Here is a 15,568-nt window from a genome sequence, read left to right on the forward strand (position 1 = left end):
GTTAGGAGGGCTGACAGGTCAGGGAGACATAAAACACAGAGATAGGGCAATAATGCAAGGACGTGTCCGGTGCCCAGGTCAAGAAGACATAAAACACAAAAATAGGGATGTGTCCAGAGCCCAGGCGCCTGGGATTGCCTGGGCGGACATTGAGTAATGGGCCATGGGTCATCTGGTCCTCTTAGGTATTAGCTAAAGGTCAATTAGGAACCTTGAATAGCACTCCTTTTTCACTCCCCTTTTTAGGAATTTCACTCCCCTTTTTAGGAATTCTCAACTCTAATCTGCACCGAACTACATTGAAAATAACCAATCATGTATAGCCATCCTGATTCCTTTGTTCCCTCAGACCTTTTTCCTATATTTAGCCCCTAATCCCTGAGCTTTGGGTCAATTTCCCTAGACTCCTGCCTGAGTTTGATTGGGAAACAATCGGAGCTCCGAATAAAAACTACCTCTGCGGTTGCATCAAGACGGTCTCTCATGTTTTCTGGGTACATGTCTCCTAAGACTTGAGCGGAAACTCTCCACTGGATCTTTCACACGTAATAGTTAATATTTGAACTAGCCAATCATGTATAGCCACACTGATTCCTTTGTTCCCCCAGACCTTTTTCCTATATAAACCCCTAACCACTGAGCCTCGTGATTCCTTGTCACCTGCGTGAGATTGGGGGTCGAACCCAAGCTCCGAATAAACTGCCTCATGTGATTTATATCAAGATGGTCTCTCGTGATTCCTTGGGTGCTTGTCCTCCAGAGATTTGAGTGGGGGTCTCCCCACAGGGGCCTTTCAATCCCCCCTTCAATATCTATAATATCTTTTTTGTCATATTCTTTAAAATTTATAAAATAACAATAAAAAAGAGTATTATAAAAGTTCTTTGATATAAAACAATAATCAATTTAACACTCTTATGTAGATGCTTGTCTACAGCAATACTAAAAATACGAATGTTTTTCTCAATATAAATTTTAAATAACTCCAAATGTATTAACTGTATATTTCAAAATAATACATGACTACTAATATTTTCTTAAAGGAACATAAATATATGCAGTGTTTTTGTTTGTTTGTCTGTTTTGTATTTAGTAGAGCTTAAAAAGTTACTGTGGTAACTTGATACAAAAGTTACAAATGTCAAGCAAAGCATTCAGTCTCATTCTTTGTTCTCTTACAAGCCACCTCCAAATTTAATTGTCTACATTTGTTTTGCGTATATAAATACTTTAAAAATATGTAAGCTGTTCTGAAAACCATAGTATAGTGTAAAAACATGAAATAAACAATACTATTAATAAGCTGAGATAGGAGAAGTAAGATCTCAAGACCATTATGTTGTACAAAGCAAGACACTGTCACAAACAAACAAGCTGAAAGTGTATATGGATTGTATAATATTGGACCTATTTTGCCAATTACAAAATTAGAGAGACCATTGGATGACAATCAACAAATTTCTAATTCCTCATATTTTTGGATTTCAATCAATTAGTATATGTTGGTAATATTAATTTTCATATTAAGATATTAAGAAGAACTAATTGTTACTTCCTGTTGTTTTTGTTGTAAGAAGTGGAATTAGGTTTGTGTGGATTTGTTGAAAGATCACTTTCTTGCTTCTTCTAGGATGTAGTTTTGCTCCTTATGTTGATGTTTTCCATCTATTATCCTTTGTAGGGCTGGATTTGTGGAAAAGATATTGTGCAAAATTGGTTTTGTCATGGAATATCTTGTTTTCTCCATTTATGGTAACTGAGAGTTTTGGTGTATATAGTAGCCTGGGCTGGCATTTGTGTTCTTGTAGAGTCTTTATGACATCTGCCCAGGATCTTCTAGCTTTCATAGTCTCTGGTGAGAAGCCTGGTTTAATTCTGATAGGCCTTTCTTTATATGTTACTTGACCTTTTTCCTTTACTGCTTTTAAAATTCTTACTTTGTTTAGTGCATTTGGTGCTTTTATTATTATGTGACAGGAGGAATTTCTTTTCTTGTCCAGTCTATTTGGAGTTCTGTAGGCTTCTTGAATGTTCATGGGCATCCCTTTTTTTAGATTAGGGAATTTTTCTTCTATAATTTTGTTGAAGATGTTTTCTGGCCCATTACCTTGGGAATCTTCATTCTCTTCTATACCTATTATCCTTAAGTTTGGTCTTCTCATTGTGTCCTGGATTTCTTGGATGTTTTGGGTTCAGAGCTTTTTGCTTTTTGCATTTTCTTTGACTGTTTTGTCAATGTTTTCTATGGTGTCTCCTGCACCTGAGATTCTCTCTTCTTTCTCTTGTATTCTGTTGGTGATGCTCTCATCTATGACTCCTGATTTCTTTTCTAGGTTTTGTATCTCCAGGGTTGTCTCTCTTTCTGCTTTCTTTATTGTTTCTATTTCTATTTCCATTTTTAGATTCTGGATGGGTTTGTTCATTTCCTTCACCTGTTTGATTGTGTTTTGCTATAGTTCTTTAAGGGATTTTTGTGTTTTCTCTTGAAGGGCTTCTAGCTGTTTACCTGTGTTCTCCTGTATTTCTTTGAGGGTGCCATTTACGTCTTTCTTAAAGTCCTGTATCATCACCACTAGAAGTGATTTTATATCTGAATCTTGCTTTTCCAATGTGATGGTTTATCCAGGACTTGCTATGGTGGGAGTATTGGGTTTTCATGGTGCCAAGGAACCTTGGTTTGGGTTGCTTATATTCTTACTCTTTCCCCACATTATCTGGTTATCTCTAGTGGTACCTGCCCTTGCTAAATCTGACTGGAGCCTGTCTTTCCTGTGATCCTGGTTGTGTCAGACCTCCTCAGAGTCAAGCTGTCTCTGGGATCCTGTGATTCTGGGATCCTGGCCCTTGGCTTGTTAGATCACCTGGGAGTAAAGCTACCTCTGGGTGTTGTGGGACTGGCTGCTGAGTTTGCGCCCAAGGTCTTCTCAGGGCATCAGCCCAGACAGACTCGAAGCAACCTGAGCCTCTGGGCTGGCAGAGTTCCTGTGTGGCTGGCCCTGCTGGTCCCAGTTACTCCTGGTGTTGGGACAGATGTTGTGTCCTCCTCACCACAGAACTCCTCTTTGTATTTTTTCATGACTCCCAACATGGCAGATTCTTTGTATTTCCTTAAGCATATTTTCTAAAACATCTTTATCAGAATCAGTTTACAAAATATCGTCCATGCAATGATAAATGATAAATTAAGAAAATTGCTTAACTATTATTTCTAATGGTTGTTACACAAAATACTTATATAAAGTTAAACAATTTAATGTTCCCTGTGGAAGAACCTTCTAGTTGCATGTTTTTATTGGACAACTATTGTTTGGAGTAGGTACTCAGAAAGGAAATTCTTTCCCTATCCTGCTCATGCAAGGGTATTATATATATATATAAAGTAGTCTTTCAAGTCGATTATTATTATAGGTCAGAATCTTGGTAACAAAGTAGGTAAAGAAAGTACAGGTTGTAAAGAAACCATTGGTTGAATTACTCTATTAACTACTCTTAAGTTCACGATCATACTCCATTTTTCTCATTTCTTCCTTTACAACAAATACAGCAGAATTCCATGGGCTACTCTTCTATATATTCAGCCTCCTGCTGCTCTTTTACCAGTTGTTCAAGTGCCTGTAATTTTTCTTTTGTTATGGGCCATTACTGTCACCCTATAGGTTTGATAACAATTTTAGGGGCAAGGCTGTTGGTATGTCAGTAGTGGCCGCTTTTATAAGTTTGGAAACTCAATCTCTTTGGTGTTTGTACAATGGGGATGGTATGTGATTGTTATAAATTACCCATATCAATATCTTCCCCAGGAGCATTTATCATATCAACCCTAATTTTCACATTTACTGTCCTTAGAATCTCAAGATTTTTTTGAGTACCCCATTATTGTAAAAGACCCCTTCCCCATAAATGTATATCTATGTCTGCCACATAAGGTCTCAACTTTCCTGTTTGCCCTTCTGGTCTCACACAATTAATCTATCAGGTACTTTGTCGTATTCATGATAATTTACCAGTTTCAATAAACTGTATGTAAAACTTGTGAAGTGGCCAATCTGGATTCTAAGATTTGGGGAAAGTATACTTACTTCAGGTACTGTATTTCTACCATTAATTTGGATTTCTGATCATTAATCATTGTTTCCTAGAACACATGGTTTCCAATACTCCCAAAAGCCCAGTGTTTTCTACTTGAACAGTCTTGCCCTTGATGTAAAGAAATAATAGCTCAGCAATTCTATCCTTTACATCAATTTGCACCTTTTTTCACATATGCTATCATGTTGTAGTATATCTAGATACACATTAAATTTTTGCAATATTAAGTCACTTCTTCCCAAAATTATTGCTACTCTCCCTTAAGGTGTAGGACTATGAAACAAATCTTTACTTCCTTCCGTAGCATGTATAAATTCAGAAATACTTAGTTTTGACATTCTTGCCCATTGGTACATTCTGGCTGACAAAAGGAAGATGGCTCATACTGTTTGCTGTAGGACCTCAAGCTGACAGGCCCCTCTGTTCATTTCCCAATGGCAAGATATTACCTTGTCTATCTTAATCCTGTAATCATTTGATCAAAGTTTGCCCTTTCCACAGTGGTTACAGTACCCTGGAAGTCTTTGGGCTTCATTGTAGAAAAAGCCTGCTTAATTTTTTCTGAGAATACCATATTCTCTACAGTCAATATGCCTCCTATTTTGTGCTCTGAATCTGCTAGTCTTACAATTTCTACAGAAATGACCAAATTCACCACAATTATAGCGTCTGCCATTTTGATTCCCAAACTTATAGCTATGAGCCCTATGATGGTAGTATTATGCTCCTGAGAACCAATACCAGTTGTATCTTTTATCCATTCGTCTATCAGGGCTCCTCATGCTTTCCATGGTCTGATTTCTCTCTTATATTCTGTATTTGTGTTTTCAAGTGCCAAGGTCTCTATCAATGACTATCTAGTTTTAGAGTATGTTATGGCTCTATTTACAGATGAATCCAATCTCTGTAAGAAGTCAGTAAAGGCTTCTGCAAGGCCCTGTATTACATTATTAAATGAGGTGGATTCCCACAGCCCCACCCAGCTCCTCTATCATATTCACATCTTACACTGACAACATGCCATTGTTCAATTATGGCATTATCAGATCTGATTTGTTCTTTTAACTCAGAATAATGCTCTTCACTAAGCAGTTGGTCTTTAGTAACGTTTATTCCCCCTTGCTAAATTATGTTGTTCTATTTTTCTGGTTTAATTCCTTAACAAATATAGTTCACTTTCTAGTGCAGCTGACTCCAACCCATTCCATTCTTGGGAAACTCTATGATGTGGAGCCCAGTTACTTAACATTTCTTTGACAAATGGAGAATGCAAGCCATACAATATAATGGCCTCTTTAAAATGCTATAAATCTGTCATTTCCATTGGACACTATCTGAGCTCATTATAAGCATGACCATCATTAGCAGGCATATGCTACACAAACTTTAGAAAGACTGAAGGTGCTTATATATACCCAAGCAAATGTTCAGATGGAACAACTTGGCTGACCACTCACACATGATCCCTTTACCTCTTCTTGCTCTTTCCAGACCCTTGTCTCACTGAGGTGATCTGAGAACTTAACCTAGCAGTAAAAGTACATGGAATAGGGTGGAGTAGCAGTTTATCTTCCAGCCTAGTTTGCTTCTGTCTTTCAACAAGTGGTAAATTCCCAGGCTCAGACTCCACTCCTGAAACCTGTTGTTTTCTTCCACCTGGCTCTTTCTTTCTGCCAACTCTCTAAGCCACAACCATCTCTACAATCTCTCTAACACAGAAAATTGAGGGAGCCTCCTGAATTTTCACCTCTCCCCTGAATCATTTTTCAAAATGGTATTCATGAAGACTATAAACCAAAGCCCAAAAACCACCTCCAAGAGGAGCAAGGTAGGAGACCACTCAATGACAATATCTGCTATTTTACCAGTGTCCTTATATAATAGCCCATCAAAAGCCTGCTTATTCCTCTAATACATTAGAAGTAGTGTTACCTGATATGCCTAAGCAATATTGACAGTGACAATCAGTCTTAGAATAGTCAAAGACTACTTTAATTATGGTTCTTTAATGCTTCAATCTCCCTTCACACCACCCACCAGAGGCAGGGGGAAAGAAAAGTTAATAGGAGAGTGTGATTATGGAACTGTTTAGAGAAGTTCTTTGGGATGAAATGAATTTTCATTGTCAGCAGTCCAGTCTACTCAACATCACCAAAAATGAATCAGTAGCATCGGCTCAATCAAGAAGAAACCACCAGACCCCACCAATCTGCCTGAGTCTGCAGAAGCAGGAAGAAGCAGCTGGATTATTACCAGAAGTTCTTTGGTGTGTTTCTCTTGATGAAGTCACAACAAGCAAAGATCAGTGAAATAAAGTAAATGAATACAAGAGCATAATCAGTTGGGTTATAGTTATACTCTTTCCAGACATCACATTTACTCTCAAGCATCCACTCAAGTAAATCATTACATTTAATTTCTACTGAAAACTCCAAGTAAAACATCATGTGTCTATTCTCAGGAAAACATTCTCCCATAACACAGCTTTCAGAAAACATCACATGACACAACTGACTCTCCAACGTATTGAGATATTTCCACTTCATATGCCACATTTTCTTTACTCATTTATCTGTTTAGGGATAACTAGATTGTTTCCAATGTCTGAATATTTATAAATAAGCAGTGTCACTGTAGTAGGGTAACTGTCCTCTGGGACTAATAGTGGTATAGCTTGACTTGAAGTAGATCTATTCCCAACTTCCTGAGAAACTACTACACTCATTCCATAGTGAATGGACAAGTTTGTGCTCCAAGAACAAGGCATGAGTATTCTTATTTCACATCCTTGCCTGTATATGGTATCACTGATATTATTCATGTTGGCCATTCTGTCAGGAATAAGGTTAAATCTTTTTGTTTTTTAGGTATTTTCTTTTTTATTAGATGTTTTCATTATTTACAATATCTTCATTCCCAGGTTTCCCTCCAAAAAGAAAAAATAAATAAAATTAAATTAAAAAACAAAAAACAAAAACTAAAACAAACCCCTGTTCCCTCCCCTCTCCACTACTCAGCAACCCACCCCCTCCTGCCTGCTGGCCCTGGCATTCCCCTACACTGAGGCATAGAACCTTCACAGGGCCAAGGGCCTCTCCTCCCATTGATGACCTACTTGGCCATCCTCTGCTATACATATGCAGCTGGAGACATTAGTCCTAACATGTGTACTCTTTGGTTGGTGGTTTAGTCCCTGGAAGCTATGAGGGTACTAGTTAGTTCATATTGTTGGTCATCCTAAGGGGCTGCAAACCCTTCAGTTCCTTGGGTCCATTCTCTAGCTCCTTCATTGGGGACTCTGTACTCAGTCCAATGGATGGCTGTGAGCCTTTACTTCTGTAATAGTTGGGTACTGTCAGAGCCTCTCAGAAGACAGCTATATCAGGCTCCTGTCATCCAGCACTTGCTGGCATCCACAATAATGTCTATATTTGATGACTGAATATGGGAAGGATTCCCGGGTGAAGCAATCTCTGAATTGTCCTTCCTTTAGTCTCTGCTCCATAGTTAGTTTCTACAACTCCTTCCATGGGTATTTTGTTCCCCCTTTTAAGAAGGAATGAAGTATCCACACTTTTATCTTGTTCTACTTGATTTTCTTATGGTTTGTGGTTTGTACTTTGTGTATTCCGATCTTCTGGGCTAATATCCACTTATGAGAGAATGCATACCATGTGTGTTCTTTTTTATTGGGTTACCTCACTCAGCATGATATTTTCCAGGTCCATCCATTTCCCCAAGAATTTCATAAATTCATTGTCTTTAATAGCTGAGTAGTACTCCATTATGTAGATGTACCACATTTCTATATCCATTCCTCTGTTGAGGGACATCTGGATTGTTTCAAGTTTCTGGCTATTATAAATAAGGCTGCTATGAACATAGTGGACCATGTGTCCTTATTGCATGTTGGAGCATCTTCTGGGTATATGCCCAGGAGTGGTATAGCTGCGTCCTCTGGTAGTACTATGTCCAATTTCTGGAGGAACTGCCAAACTGATTTCCAGAGTGGTTGTACCAGCATATTTTCTTTATTTACATTTCAAATGGTATATCCTTTCCCAGTCTATCCTTCGGGGGGAAAAAAAAACCTCTGTTCCCTCCCATCTCCCCCTGCTCACCAACACACCTTCTCCCTCTTCCTGGCCCTGGCATTCCCCTACACGGGGGCATAGAACCTTCACAGGGCCAAGGATCTCTCCTCCCATTGATGACTGACTTGGCCATCCTCTGCTACATATGTAGTTGGAGCCATGAGTCCCACCATGTGTATTCATTAGTTGTTGGTTTAGTCCCTGGGAGCTCTGAGGGTACTAGTTAGTTCATATTGTTTTAAGTCCTAAGGGGCTGCAAACCCTTCAGCTCCTTGGATCTTTTCTTTAGCTCCTTCAATGGGGACCTTGTGCCTAATCGAATGGATGGCTGTGAACCTCTACTTCTGTATTAGTTGGGCACCGTCAGAGCCTCTCAGAAGACAGCTATATCAGGCACCTATCAGTCAGCATTTGCTGGCATCCACAATAGTGACTGGGTTTGGTGATTGAATATGGGAAGGATTCCCAGGTAGAACAGTCTTTGGATTATCCTTCCTTCAGTTTCTGCTCCATAGTTTGCCTCTGTAACTCCTTAGATGGGTATTTTGTTGCCCCTTCTAAGAAGGATCAAAGTATCCACACTTTGGTCTTCCTTCTTCTTGAGTTTCTTGTGGTTTGTGGGTTGTATCTTGGGTATTGCAAGCTTCTGGACTAATATCCACTTATCAGTGAGTGCATACCATATGTGTTCTTTTGTGATTGGGTTACCTCACTCAGGATGATATTCTCCAGATCCATCCATTTACCTAAGAATTTCATAAATTCATTGTATTTAATAGCTGAGTACTCTATCATGTAAATGCACCACATTTCTATATCCATTCCTCTGTTGAGGGACATCTGGATTGTTTCAAGTTTCTGACTATTATAAATAAGGCTGCTATGAACATAGTGGAGCATGTGTCCTTATTGCATGTTGGAGCATCTTCTGGGTATATGCCCAGGAGTGGTATAGCTGGGTCCTCTGGTAGCACTATGTCCAGTTTCCTGAAAAACTGCCAAACTGATTTCCAGAGTGGTTGTACCAGCTTACAATCCCACCAGCAATGAAGGAGTACTCCTCTTTCTCTACAACCTCTCCAGCATCTGCTGTCACCTGAGTTTTTGATCTTAGACATTCTACCTGGTGTGAGGTAGAATCTAAAGCTTGTTTTGATTTGCATTTCCCTGATGACTAAGGATGTTGAACATTTCTTTTGGTGTTTCTCAGCCATTCAGTATTCCTCAGTTGAGAAATCTTCGTTTAGCTCTGTTCCCTATTTTTACTAGGGTTATTTGGTTCTCTGGAGTCTAATGTCTTGAGTTCTTTGTATATATTTGATATTAGCCCTCTATCAGATATAGAATTGCTAAAGATCTTTTTCCAATCTGTTGGTTGCCATTTTGTCCTATTGACAGTGTCCTTTGCCTTACAGAAGCTTTGTAATTTTATGAGGTCCCATTTGTCAATTCTTGACCTTAGAGCATAAGCCATTGGTGTTCTGTTCAGGAAAATTTTTCCCAGTGTCCAGTATTAGAATGGCTACTCCAACTTGTTTCTTGGGACCATTTGCTGGGACAATTGTTTTCCAGCCTTTTATTCTGAGGTAGTGTCTGTCTTTGTCACTGAAGTAGGTTTCCTGAATGTAACAAAATGTTGGGTCCTATTTATGTACCCAGTCTGATTGCCTACGTCTTTTTATTGGAGAATTGTGTCCATTGATATTAATGGATAATAAGGAAAAGTAAATGTTGCTTCCTGTTATTTTTGTTGTTAAAGTTGGAATTCTGTTCATGTGACTATCTTCTTTTAGTTTTGTTGGAAGATTACTTTCTTGCTTTTTCTAGAATGTAGTTTCCTTCCTTGTGTTGGAGTTTTCTATTTATTATCCTTTGAAGGGCTGGATTTGTGGAAAGATATTTTGTAAATTTGGTTTTGTCATGGAATACCTTGGTTTCTCCATCTATGGTAATTGAGAATTTTGCTAGTTATACTATCTTGGGCTGGCATTTGTGTTCTTTTAGGGTCTGTATGACATCAATCCAGGATCTTCTGGCTTTCATAGTCTCTGGCGAGAAGCCTGGTGTAATTCTGATAGGTCTGTCTTTATATGTTACTTGACTTTTCCCCTCCATGCTCTTAATGTTCTTTCTTTGTTTTGTGTATTTGTTGTTTCGACTATTATGTGACAGGAGGAATTTCTTTTCTGGTCCAAATAATTTGGAGTTCTGTAGGTTTCTTGTATTTTCATGGGCATCTCTTTTTTTAGGTTAGGGATGGTTTCTTCTATAATTTTGTTGAGGATATTTACTAACCCTTTAAATTGTGTATCTTTGCTATCTTCTATGCCTATTATTCTTAGGTTTTCTATCTCCAGAGTTGTCTCTCTTCATGATTTCTTAATTGTTTCTACTTTCATTTTTAGGTCCTGGATGGTTTTGTTCAATTCCTTCACCTGTTTGGTTGTGCTTTCCTGTAATTCTTTAAGGGATTTTTATGTTTCCTTTTTAAGGGCTTCTAATTGTTTACTTGTATTCTCCTGTAATTCTTTAAGGGATTTTTCTGTTTCCTCTTTAACAGCTTTCACCTGTTTACCTGTGTTCTCCTGTATTTCTTTAAGGGAGTTATTTATATCCTTCTTAAATTTCTCTATCACCATCATGAGATATGATTTTAGATCCAATTCTTGGTTTTCTGGTGTTTTTGGGGTATTCAGGACTTGCTGTGGAGGGAGTACTGGGTTTTGATTGTTGGCAACCAGCATCAATTAAAGAAAGGGTTACCTGGGAAATGGAGTTAGAAGGAAAGACAATGGTAGGAGAGAGTTTTCTGGAATAAGGAATCGGGAGAAAATAGGGTGGCCAAAATTATACCTGTCCATGTGGAAGGTTTTATAAAAATTAGATGGGAGTCATGATCGCTCAGCCATCTTGACCTTTAATGAATTCTTTGTTACAAGCCAACAGGTAGAATAGGTGAGGCAAAACTCCTCCCACAAGTTCATCAGCATCCCGGCCCAATCAGCAGCTTCTTTGGTCTCTGTAGAGGTGGGACTTCCGATGTAACTGGAACCAGGAGCGAGGCATGGCAAATAGCAGGAGGTGGGCAGAGAGGTGTGGTTATGAGAGGCAGGCAGGGTCTGAAGAAATCAGCACTCGAGCCAGGAGGGTTACATCTGATGATTCTAAGTAGTCTTGGTTTCTCTTGGTAAGTTTCTTGCATTTGTGTTTAGCCATCTGTTAATCTCTGGTGTTAGATATTCTTACTGTCTCTGGCTGTAGCTTGTTCCTCCTGTGGGTCTGTAAGCCTGTGTCAGCACTCCTGAGAGATCAGCTCTCCTCTGGTAAGACCTGAGTACAGAGGGCTGTGACTCAGCTGTCCCTCCTGTGTGCAGATGGATAAATGAAGGTCTCTGTGTCTTAGAAGTTGCTCTGCAGCTTCTAAGGCCTGTGTCTCCTGGCTACTCCTGCCTTAGAAAGTCACTGGAGAGAAAACGTGGATTGCTGTTGAGTCCCCCGGTCAAAGCACTCTCTGGAGATCTGCTCTTCCCTGGTAGGAAAGGTGCTCAGAGGGCTGTGGAACAGGCACACCTCCTGGCTGTAGATGGAGATAGAAAGGACCCTGTCCCAGTTGTTCTGCTGCTTCTAGTTAAATCTTCAAGTAGCTTTAATTTGCATTACACTGATGTCTAGTGCAGTTGAACTTTTTCAAAGTTTCTAAGCCATTTGTGTTTCCTGTTTTGAAAATTCTCTGCTTATGTCTCTACTCCAATTTTAAATTGGGTTATTTGCTTGCTTGATGTCAAATTTTTAAATTTTTTATATACGCTGGGTATTAGCCCTGTACTGGCTTATTTTCTGTCAACTTGACAAAAGCTACAGTCATCAAATGCAAGGAGCCTCATTTGAGGAAATGTCTCTAGGAGCTGCACCATATTGAGTAAAGCATTTTCACAATTAGCGATCACTGACAGAGGGCACAGCTTATTGTGGGTGTTGCCACCCCTGGGCTGGTGGTCATACATTCTATACAAAAGAGATGAAGGAAGCCAGAGAAAGCAAGCCAGTATCACCCCTCCATGGTTTTTGCATCAGTTCCTGCCTCTAGGATCCTGCCCTGAGGGAATTACTGTCCTGACTTTTTGGTGATGAAATCCAATGTGGACACATAAGTTGAATAATCTCATTTCTCCACAAAGTTAGTTTTTGTTTATCATGTTTTATCACTGCATAAAAACCCTAGGAAAAGCCCTATGCCAGATATGCATCTTATCTCATTCTGTCTTAATTGATTGAATGAATATATGTTTTTCCATGTTGAAAATTTTTAGTTCAAGATCCAATTTACTAATTGCTGTTCTTAGTGTCTGTGTAAGTGTAACCTCCCCCATTAGCTAAGCCACTGCCAGCCTCCACCTGGAAGCCACTATCCCACCTGGGGAGCTCTGCGGACTGTCACTTCTCCTCAAAGCAGCAGCTTAGAAGTCCACTCAGCTAGCTCCGAGACTGCCTACAGCCAGAAGTCTCACAAGTTGCTGCTACTCTGTGCCTGAGTGGTACTGCCATGTTTGTACTATGCAAATATCATGGAACCTAGAGACTTGCTTTCATTTCTGTACTACGGTATATAAACTTGACTCCCGCAGTGAAGTTTGAACCTTGATCAGACTGCTTGTCTTGGTTTCATTATTTCTTCCTCAATCCGAACCCTCTTTTTCCAGGTCCCTGTCCTCCACCCGGGAAGAATCCAGTTCCTGAAACTGCAGGCAATTTCATGTAAGCAGTGTACTATTCAGAAAGTGCTTTTCCAGGTACAATGATATTATGAGTATTACCAACTTTTTTTCTATCTGGCCTTATATTGAGGGTTTTCATAAATTTATAGTTGACTTTTGTGTTTTGTGATAAGTACAGATATATCTGCACTCTTCTATATGGAGATATTCAGTTTGACCATTACCATTTGTTAAACATACCATCTTTTTTCCATTGTGTGTTTCTGACTTAAACAAAAATCAGGTATTTATTGGTAAATGGACATCTCTGTGTCATCAGTTCTACTAGCCAATGTGTCTGTTTTTGTTCCAAGGCTAAGCATTTTTAATACTATAACTTTCGAGTACAATTTGAAATCAGGGATGGTAATAGTGAAGAACCAGTCTGTTTCCACCTTAGGATTAAAGTCAGACAAAATAGGTTCATTCTTGTTTATGATTAAAAATCTGTTTGTCAAGGATTGAGCTATGTACCCCCTATAATCCTAACCACAAATGGTTCTGTAGTGCCATTTAAAGGAATGGAAATGATGTCTTTGTTTTAATAAGTTCTTTATAACTATCATGCAATCTGACTTTTGTTTCAAAAGTTTTTATGACCATGTACGACTACCTTGCCATGACTACTTTACAACCATGTCTTTGTTTCAGGAGTGCCTAGCTTATTAAGTATATATTCTGTTCTGGAAACCATGACTCTTTTTCCCACCCAGTCCCCTACTAGGAAACCTCTTGATCTTGAGCTATAAAAGCATTGTCTTTCTCACATTCATGCTTACCTCTCAAATGCAACTTATGGGGAGGCTGCCTGCTTACAAGAATAAAAATAAAAAAGCTTTCATTAATTAATTGCTTGCTTCATTTATCTTGGGCATCATGATTTCGGTCAGTGGTCTCCTCCCAATTTGGGGAACAACAGTACCTTGAAAAGTTCTCAGTAGTGTTATAGTTATCCTGTCTTTTTGTTTGTTTTTGCTGTTTTATATTCCATATGAGGTTACGAATTGTCCTTTCAAGTTATGTGTGAAGATTTTGTTAAAGTGTTTATAGTGATGGCATTGAACCAGTACATTGCTGCAAGTAAGATAACTATTTTTTACTATATTAATCATCCTGCTCTATGGGCATGAAAAATCTTTCCATCCTCTGAGAGCTCCTTCAATTTCTTACTTTAATATGTCATAAAAGTCCTTCACTTCATATGTTAAAGTTTTCCAAAAAATATCTTATATTTTTGGCAGCTATTGTTAAAGTGTTGCACTTCATTTCTCTACTAAAATAGTGATGGTACTGCCAGTGTTTAGAACTCTAAGGTACACCCACACATATGTAGATCTCATCACTTGCTCAATCCTGTAAGTTTCTCTCCATAACATTAACACAGATCTATGGTACAAAACTTCAATTGAAATATTTATATCATGTCTTCTCTGGTCATTTGTGAATTCTGGAAAAATAATCTCCAAAAGGATCTTTTTTAACTGTGTTGAATTATCCATATGCTATGCATTGAAGAAAGGACCCAACCTCAATTAAAATATAACCACCATCAACACTTGACCTGTGTCAAAAAGAGGGTTAGGGAGCAGAAAATAATAATCCATAAGAACTATATTATCAACATCTTCTAAGCTCAGTGTCTTCTCATTCTACTGGCTACAGCCCATGAATCAGTAAACAACTTTCCTTCTGACCATTTCTTCTTCCATGCCAAATGTACAGACATATATATAATTCCTGAAGTTAAATATAAGTTCTTTATCATACCTCTTCCATGATTGTTCCAGAAAAAGATTGTAATGCTATAGCTCTCCACTTCTGGATGATATCTGCCTAGTGTGCAGAACCCTAAGTAATGTAGGCCCTAATCTTATTTTCTTCAGTCATCTGATCATGAGTCACACTCCATAATGCCATGATTAGATGCTTGACAACAGAAGACTCTATAAAAGAACTAGAACCTTAGATAGACTTCATGTCCTGTTGTACTCTCAGAACCTGCTGAAGCCTTATCATACTTCCATTTAATGACAAGTGACTACTAAAAATATCCATCTTCCATCTTCATAACTTGGTTGGTCAGATAACACCAAGTTTATAAGGGCAGCTAGAATCACACGGTATTTTGGTGTCCCATTGTCAAATGTTTGGTTTCTTCTAAGGTTCAATAATAGGCCAAGAACTGTTTCTCACAGGGAAACATCTGCTTGTAGATTATAGTATATTCTTGAACCCAAATCCCAAGGGTGTCTATTGTGATTCACGTACTGTGGACTGTTAAATATCTAAGCAGAATCCATATCTGCTACTTAAACCTCCAGTAAATTGGGTCTATTATTACTTGGTCCAATTGGAATAGCAGCCTGCACCATAATATGAACCCTGCTGAAGAGGATTATCTTATTCAAGCACAGTTCAAAGCTAGCAGTTTTCCAAGTATCTTTCTATATAGGCTAGAGTAAAGCATCCAAGTGAAGAATATGCAGTTCCCAGAAACTTTGTAGGTGCAATAAGCATTCTGAATCTTTTCTGGTAGTATGAAGGAGCAAATACAGCAACTTACTTTTCACCTCAAAAGGAATATTCCTACATACCCCACACCACTGCACTCCTAGAAATTTCAGTGAAGTA

The sequence above is a fragment of the Mastomys coucha genome, unplaced genomic scaffold, assembly GCF_008632895.1.
Source record: "Mastomys coucha isolate ucsf_1 unplaced genomic scaffold, UCSF_Mcou_1 pScaffold20, whole genome shotgun sequence".
NCBI classification, from domain to species: Eukaryota; Metazoa; Chordata; class Mammalia; order Rodentia; family Muridae; genus Mastomys; species Mastomys coucha.